Source organism: Clupea harengus, chromosome 16 (genome assembly GCF_900700415.2).
Source record: "Clupea harengus chromosome 16, Ch_v2.0.2, whole genome shotgun sequence".
NCBI classification, from domain to species: Eukaryota; Metazoa; Chordata; class Actinopteri; order Clupeiformes; family Clupeidae; genus Clupea; species Clupea harengus.
In genome coordinates this window covers 11,055,872-11,064,363 of record NC_045167.1, presented here as the reverse complement: position 1 = coordinate 11,064,363, position 8,492 = coordinate 11,055,872, and positions in this window count along the sequence as shown.

Here is an 8,492-nt window from a genome sequence, read left to right as displayed (position 1 = left end):
TGCAGATGTGTGATGTAGCTGCCGTGGGAGACGCATGTGTGTGTGTGTGTGTGTGTGTGTGTGTGTGTGTGTGTGTGTGTGTGTGTGTGTGTGTGTGTGTGTGTGTGTGTACACATCTGGGCCGGCGTCTGGTATTACTTCAAGTATGCCTGTAATCAGTTGCAAATGTTAACTCGGGCTGGCCACTGGTTCATAAATATGTATCTGTGAAAATGGAAAAGCAGGAAAGCCTTCTGACTGCTGAGTGCAGGGGTTGAATGACAACTAATGACACACCTAAAGAGTTGAAGAGAGAGAAAGTTAGCGAGAGAGACAGACAGAGAGAGATAAAGAGAGAGAGAGAGAGAGAGAGAGCAAGGGAGGGAGAAAGAGAGGGAGAGGTAGCTTGGAAAAGAAAATCAGTGCAGCCACAGAATCTGCATGTGCAGTGGTTAAACACGTGAGCAAAGACCAAAATAGCTAACAGGTTTTGAAGTGTGTGTGTGTGTGTGTGTGTGTGTGTGTGTGTGTGTGCGTGTGTGTGTGTGTGTGTGTGTGTGTGTGTGTGAGTGTCAGTGTGAGTGTGAGTTTCTCTATATGTGTATACACGTGGATGCTGTTGGTGCACATGTTCTGTGAGATCAAAGTGAAAATAAAGACCTGTGCCAGTTTAACCTCGTTGACATTTCTCTAAAAAACACAAATACACGTCACATTATCCAATCCTTCTCTGGAGCACAGGTTGACGGCTTTCTGACATCTCTGCCAACAGACCAAGGTCACTGGAACCTATTCTAAACAGAAGGCAGTGGGAGGCAGTGAAGAACATACCTTGTCTATGGAGAGATATCAGCGTCCATAAAGCATCCTCCCAATACACACAAATAGACACACAGACACACATCTCAGATCCCCTCCAACACACACACACCCGCACGCACGCACGCACGCACGCACGCACGCACGCACGCACGCACGCACGCACACACACGCACACACACTTCCACCCCCAACACTGGTAGCTCTTGTGTCAGATTCTCCATATTTCACAGCTGCAGCAGGCTCAGGAGTATGTCAAAAACATGTCAGATGGAGGGCCAAGCATATGGCATTCCCTGACTGGGAGGCAGGCTGAGAGAAAGGGACTTATTAAAAGAAAACAACAAGAATGTTTAACAGTACATTAGCATCATGTTTCTGCGCCCGGGGTTTTTTTTTTTATTGTGTTTATGCTTATCTATGTAATGTGTGGCCATTCAGCTCAGTATGTGTATGTATTTGTGTTCATCTCAGTCTCTCTCTTTCTCTCCCTAGCTCTCTAGTGTTCTGTATGTTTTGCATCTCCATTGCACATCCACTTACTGATGTTAATGTGTGGTTGTTCAGCTCTGAGTGTGTGTGTGTGTGTGTGTGTGTGTGTGTGTGTGTTTGTGTGTCCATGTGGTTGTGTGTGTGTCAGGGATGAGATCGGATAAGGCCAGGGTGGACCAGTGTCGCCCAGATTGACAGATGACCCACCCAATCAAAAGTGTTGGGGCCTATGATTTGAAACTGAGTGAAGGAATAAAAAAAAAAAACATAGGTTGCCATATGAGAAAATACGTTTAAAAATAAATAATAATAATTTTCTTCATACTTTTAGAAACACAATTTTCTTTCTTTTCCAGGCTTACATTAACATGATTGGGTAGGCTACTCACACATAAGTAAATGCTAGCTGCATCAGTCACTAATGTTAGCCATATCATAAGTGTTTGCAAGCTGAGCTAGCTATAGTTAGCCATTAGAAAAGCTTATAAACTAGCCACTGTAACCTAATCACGTCGAAACAAATTTGATAAGCACTGTCTTTACTAAATATTGAAGAGAGCACAGTCTTTCATGCACAGAAACCTAAACGGATGATTTATGTCCTGCACTGAATTGACAACTGCACTTTTCATTTTGTGGACAAAAGGCTGATTGCACTTCTCACTTTGTGGACAAAATAAACGAAATTTGTATAGACAAAAGCAAATTCTGTCCACATTATAGATCCTAGGCCATCGAACGTTCATTTTGTCCACATAACAGTCATGCTTTTTTAAGGAAAGCATGATGTACATTGTGTCGGTCGTGGTGCGACCGCACAGGAACGGCACACTCCTGCCCCATATTAGCGACCGCTAGCGCACACAAGCAAACATACAACTGATTACTCGAACCTCAACAAAGTTCAAACCATTTATTCAAGTGGACACGGTTGGTGCACCAACTGTGGGTCACTGAGAAAAGATACTTGGATGACCAACTTGTTGAAGAGTTTGTGGCCTCTGATAGATGGTCAGTCCGACGCAAGAAGTGGCAGCTGGAAACACAGAACATTTACTTTGGTTCCTTGCTAATTACCCTGCTAATTGCCTAGGCTGGCAGAGGGGACACTGGGAATGCTCTGGGCCAGACCACTTTGATAAAGTGGGTTTTATATACTTAGAAAGTGCTTTTTTATTACCTAGTTATTTCTTTGTTGTTTAAAACACTGAGGAATACTACGTTTATGTTTCAGGGTCTGTCTTGTCATTGTGTGTGTGTGTCCTGTGTCACCTCCATAAAATCCACGTGTGTGTTGTGCAGTGTGTCGCTTGTGGCAATAAAAAACTGACTGAAGTTAGCCTTGTTTGTTTGTTTGTTGTTTTTGTGTATTGTTTGTCACACACACACACACATACCCTCTCACACAGACTCTCTCTCACACAGACACAAATACATGGAAACACACACACACAAAGAAAAATCATTGTTCTCATGTTCCATTGTGGTAAGAAATACATTGATGTGAATTAACATCTGAATCTTGCTTTTGTTTTACTAGATGTAGGCTTCAAAAGTACATTTTAAAAAGGGGGTCCATATTATAATTTGACAGAAATTTGAGTGTACAAAATAGTGGCCCACCCTAATTCACAAAAGACCACCCATCTTAAAATATCTGGCCTCACCACTGGTGTGTGTGTCTATATATCATGACGGCCCGAGTCTCGGTTGCCGTCAAAAATGTGGGTTTGGCCCAAAAAGCTCAGGCAGAGCGAGGGTTCAAAAATATAAGTTTTATTAACTCTTCAAATATCCCAGATACCTGCTAAGCCTCTAACTCAGTAGAGGACAAAAATCAGCAGTCTCCGGAAATGTAACCGGCTATGCCTCTAAATTGGGTAGAGGACAACAATCAGCAGTACCAATCTCTGATTTAAAAATACCTGCTAAGCCTCTTCTAAAATAGAGGTCAACATATATGTACATACCTGAACAAGACCAAAAAAACCCTAGACAGAACAATGAACATATATAGGAGGTGGCCAGCACCATTTCTAAAACAAAGGGGAGACACAAAAACCAAACAATACACAATGACAAGACAGACCCTGAGACAAAAATAGTATTTCTTCCGTATCCTAACACAAAGACATAACTATGTTATATAATGTACATTATCATGTTTCACAGGTTTGGAAAACAACCACCTTATTTACGTGGTCTGGCCCAGACCATTTTTAAGGTCCCCTCCACCAGTCTAGGCAATTAGCAGTTTCAATGAGGTGGATCCAATTGTAATCAGTGGTATGAGTGTTTGTGTGTGCAAACCATGTCTGTTTGGGTGCGCTAAGATGGTTGCAAAGATGGGGCAGGAGTGTGCGGTTCATGTGCGGTCGCACCACGACCGTCACAGTGTGCATGTGTATTTGTATGTTTGTGTATGTGTGCTTGTATGTTTGTGTTTGTACGTGTGTGTGCTTGTATGTGTATGTGTTTGTTTGTGTTTGTGTCTCTGTCATGCTGTTTTGCGTCTACATTGCACATCCACTTACCGCTGTGAACGCCAGCGAGCAGTATCCTGTTTCTAACCAAATATTTTAAAACTACTAGATTGTTTTGTTGGCCACTTTGCCCCTTGCTAATGATGGATCAAACCCAGTTTTCTGGAGGGCACAGGGTTCCAAACAGTTTTCTTTCTGCTTACGAAATTCAAATCCGGTTGGAACAGCTGGTGTGTGTTCTCTCCATTCGGGTTTGTTTATTTGTTTGATCCGAAACAAAATTATGTTTAACTTTTGTTTAGAGTGGCTTATAAGAAATGGAGTATTAACATAAACTTTAGCCAAGGTCCGCTAGCAACAGCTGCACAGTCACAGTAGGGTGGAACTGAGCTATTTCTGAGAGGCGTGAGGCCCAATACATTTAGAGTCCTGTTCTGAGCTTTTACACACACACACACACACACAGACATCCACACACACACACACGTACATACACACAACACACACTTGAGTAACATCAGAGACACTCATACAGTACATATGTATAGGCAGAGATCGGCAAACACATATGAATACAGTGAGACATTCAAACACACACGCACAATACCTTTCTCACATAAAGGTGAATTGAAAGCATAAGGTCTGTACAGTGTTTCCACAAAGTAATGTAAAGCTGCCACGCCTTGCTGACACATAGGCAAGACAGCAGAGGCCATTATACCCAGCCATTCTGATGAGCCTAAGAGAAGCCATAATCTTCTTCCACCTTCTCCAGGCGTCAAGTAATATTTGAATATTGAAAATCTGAGAGGCCTGGATTTTCTCTCTCTTTCTCTCCTTTTTTTTAATTTAAGGTTTTAATTTACCCCATGCTGCGATCATCTGAGGCCTCCCGCGGAGAAGGCAATCCGCCGTGCATCTCCAGGAGCAGGCGGGGTTTGTGCTGCACGCAGACGCGTGTGGCGTTAAAATAAACCCCATTCAATTTGAGGCATGGCCGTCAAATATTTATCCAGTTGATGAGGCAAACTCCAAGAGCCGCACTGGAGATAATGAAAGGTAGACCACACAAAGGTGAGTCCTCGCTTTCTCCCTCAGCGAACATACGAAGGCCTGAAGGAGTGGGAGCTCGGAGTGGGCTGCCCTCATTGTCCCCCTGTGGAAACAAGCACACACATACACACACACACACACACACACACACACACACACACACACACACACACACAGTCACACATGTTCACACACAGACACAGACACACACACACACATACTGTATACACACACAGACACACACACACTTCGTGCACCTCAAGCTGTGAGGAGTCTGAAGTGTTTATGGCCTTTCAGGTGCGCACGGTGACATTTTGTCCTGAGGAGCCATTTCCTGTTTGGAGTGTTTGAATGTGAGAGGCTGCAAACAGTTTAAGCCTTTGAATGGCTGTTTATCAAAGCGGGGCCATGCATTTAAGTGACCTCTTCCTTGGCCAGAGACTCATGTTTTCCATTGCCTTTTTTAATCTATTTACTTATTCACTTATTTGCCAAACAGCTTCCTAATCCCAACCTTCACTCAGCTCTTCAAAGGTTTTTTTATTTTATCTTCATCTTAAGTAGTCTCGTCAATGCCACATAAACACACTTGCTTGTATCTTATCTTTTAAAGGCCTGTATCCTGGGCACAGGTGGGAGATGATCATGAGGTGATGAGGGCTGGGTTCACCTGGAGAAGGTGCCCGTGGTGACAACATGGGTTGAGCAGCGCAGGAGAATGTTTACCTCTCGTATCACGCTGACAGGACACGAGGCCCCTACCTCAGGATCACAGAATCAGGTGTGTGTGTGTGTGTGTGTGTGTGTGTGTGTGTGTGTGTGTGTGTGTGTGTGTGTGTGTGTGTGTGTCAGGCATGAGATCACAGGTGGAGAAGTGCCTGTGTGTGTGTGTGTGTGTGTCTGTGAGTGTGAGTGTGTGTGTGTGTGAGTGTGTGTGTGTGTGTGTGAGTGTGTGAGTGTGTGTGTCAGGATCATAGGCAGAACAGTGTGTCAGACGCTGTGGCTTCACAGCTCAGCTCAGCATGCCCCCAAAACAATAAGAGAAATGCAGCTGTAAGGAAATCAATAAAGTAACAGGGAGCCTCCCTCTCTCTCTCTCTCTCTCTCTCTCTCTTTCTCTATCACTCTATCTATCTCTCTTTCCTCCCAGTAGGAGGTATTTCCTTAGGACTCTGCCTTCATGGAATGATAGCTCAGTTAGATGGGAAATAAAGCCATTGCTGTCAAAGGTCAAAGAACTCTTCTGCACTGGATGTGTGCGTGCGTGCGTGTGTGTTTGCTTGTGTGTGTATTTGTGTGTGTGTATGCATCCGCTGTCATCAGTTCACACGCCACACGAAGACTTGTATACAGCGAATGTGTGTGTGTGTGTGTGTGTGTCTATGGTAATGATGTTGGCGCCTCCTCCTCCTTCATACAGTTAAACATGTTCTTTTGAAATGTCACGTCTAAGCCCGCGCCCGACCGCTGGCATTAGTTTGAAGATTGCAAGGTGTGTGTGGAAACAAGTCAGGCGTGTTGAAATAGAGGATTTCACAAATCTCATATCAAAGTTGTCTAATTATGTAAATCATGAATTCACCAAATGTCAGCACCACCAAAGAGGATTACAGATTTGGACAGGGTGAACCATAAACCGGTAATAAACTGGACATGATATCAATTCAAGTTTTATTTTTTAGATAAATACATTAATAATGATAGCTGTACGTATACAAAAGAATAAAAAAATAGTGTTGCCTATTGCACTGGCCTGACACTGTGTAGCAGTTTACGGAATGATAAATAAAGTGATTAATTAACAAATACGTATGTTAAAACTTCAAATACATGTAATACAATTATTTTGAAGAAAACAATTAGTACAGAAGCACTGAAAAAAAACATCTTTTTATTGTTTATCCGGTTCATAAAAAAAATCTGCATTAATTTTCAGCCTACCTAGAACTGAGAATAATTATTTTCATGGGCATAAGTACGCCATGTAGCTGTGTCAGCATCCGTGGCCTTGCCTCCTGCCGGCACTCAGAACAAAAGCAGCTCATCGCAGAACTGCAGACCCTCAAGAAAAAAAAACACCCTTATCTCCCCATCAGAGCAGAGCAGAGCAGACTCACCATCCGCCATTCTCCTCAATGACCACGCTGACATTGTGGGGCCACACAAAAGCGCCTCCTGTAAGATGCTATCAGCAGCTCTGCTCCGAGAGGCATCTCTCATCTCTCATCTCCTCTCCATTCCTCTCCTCTCCTCTTCTTTCCTCTCCTCTCATCTTATCTCTTCTCACCTCCTCTCCTCTCCTTTCCTCTCATCTCCTCTCCTTTCCTCTCCTCTCATATCCTCTCCTCTCCTCTTTTCTCCTCTCCTCTCCTTTCCTCTCATCTCCTCTCCTTTCCTCTCCTCTCATATCCTCTCCTCTTTTCTCCTCTCCTCTCCTTTCCTCTCATCTCCTCTCCTTTCTTCTCCTCTCTTTTCCTTTCCTTTCTCTCCTCTTCAGGCTTTCCTCTCCCTCGTTTGGGTGATGGAGGATGGCACACCTTCAGGGAGTGAGGGACTAAACTAAAAGGGTCTAAGAGTATAAGGGGACTAAACTAAGAGGTCTAAGAGTATAAGGGGACTAAACTAAAAGGGTCTAAGAGTATAAGGGGACTAAACTAAAAGGGTTTAAGAGTATAAGGGGACTAAACTAAGAGGTCTAAGAGTATAAGGGGACTAAACTAAAAGGGTTTAAGAGTATAAGGGGACTAAACTAAGAGGTTTAATAGTATAAGGGGACTAAACTAAAAGGGTCTAAGAGTATAAGGGACTAAACTAAAAGGGTTTAAGAGTATAAGGGGACTAAACTAAGAGGTCTAAGAGTATAAGGGGACTAAACTAAGAGTTCTAAGAGTATGAGAGGACTCAACTAAGAGTTCTAAGAGTGGCCACAGTGTTGGTTGTCAACCAATCAACCACATGCAAATAACAAAAGGTACAGAAGGCCTACTGTATATTTTTGAAGATTGTAAAACTAGTGTATATGTTAATCAATAAGCAGGTAGAAAGTTGAGTAACTAGGTAGATACGTGGATAGAAACACAAACGAAAGAGACAAGCAGACAGATGTACCAAGGATAGATCCATAGACTAACAGTGACATACATAGACAGACTGACAGAGAAAATCCTCAATGATAGATACAACTTAAAGACTCCATTAAAATGTCATTAAGTGGCTTTTCCCCAGTTGAGGTACTTTTAAGTGCAAAGCACAAAGTCATGAAGTCACTGCAGAGAAACTTGGCTCCTAGATGTGAACTGATATTTACCTGCACTTTAATAAAAGTTAAAACCAGACTGTTGACTTTCAGCACTCAAGGCTAACCTTCACTTTTAATGCAGCCAGGATAAACATTATGAGCTAAAGGTTGCTGTCACCTCTCACCTCCTACATTAATGGTAGGGAAATGTTTACAGGTTTCCAAGGTTAGACGTGGGCATGTATAATTATCCAAATTGCACATTAACATGACTTCCCAGAGTGTCTTATATGTTCCCACACTGATTATAATCACACCATGCTGTTTTTGTAACTACGTTGTGATGTCAACACTTTCAGAGCCTAAACTCAATTCTTAGGTGTGTTAATTATGAGAGCGAGTATAGCTTCAGGAGTTGTCTCAGCTCA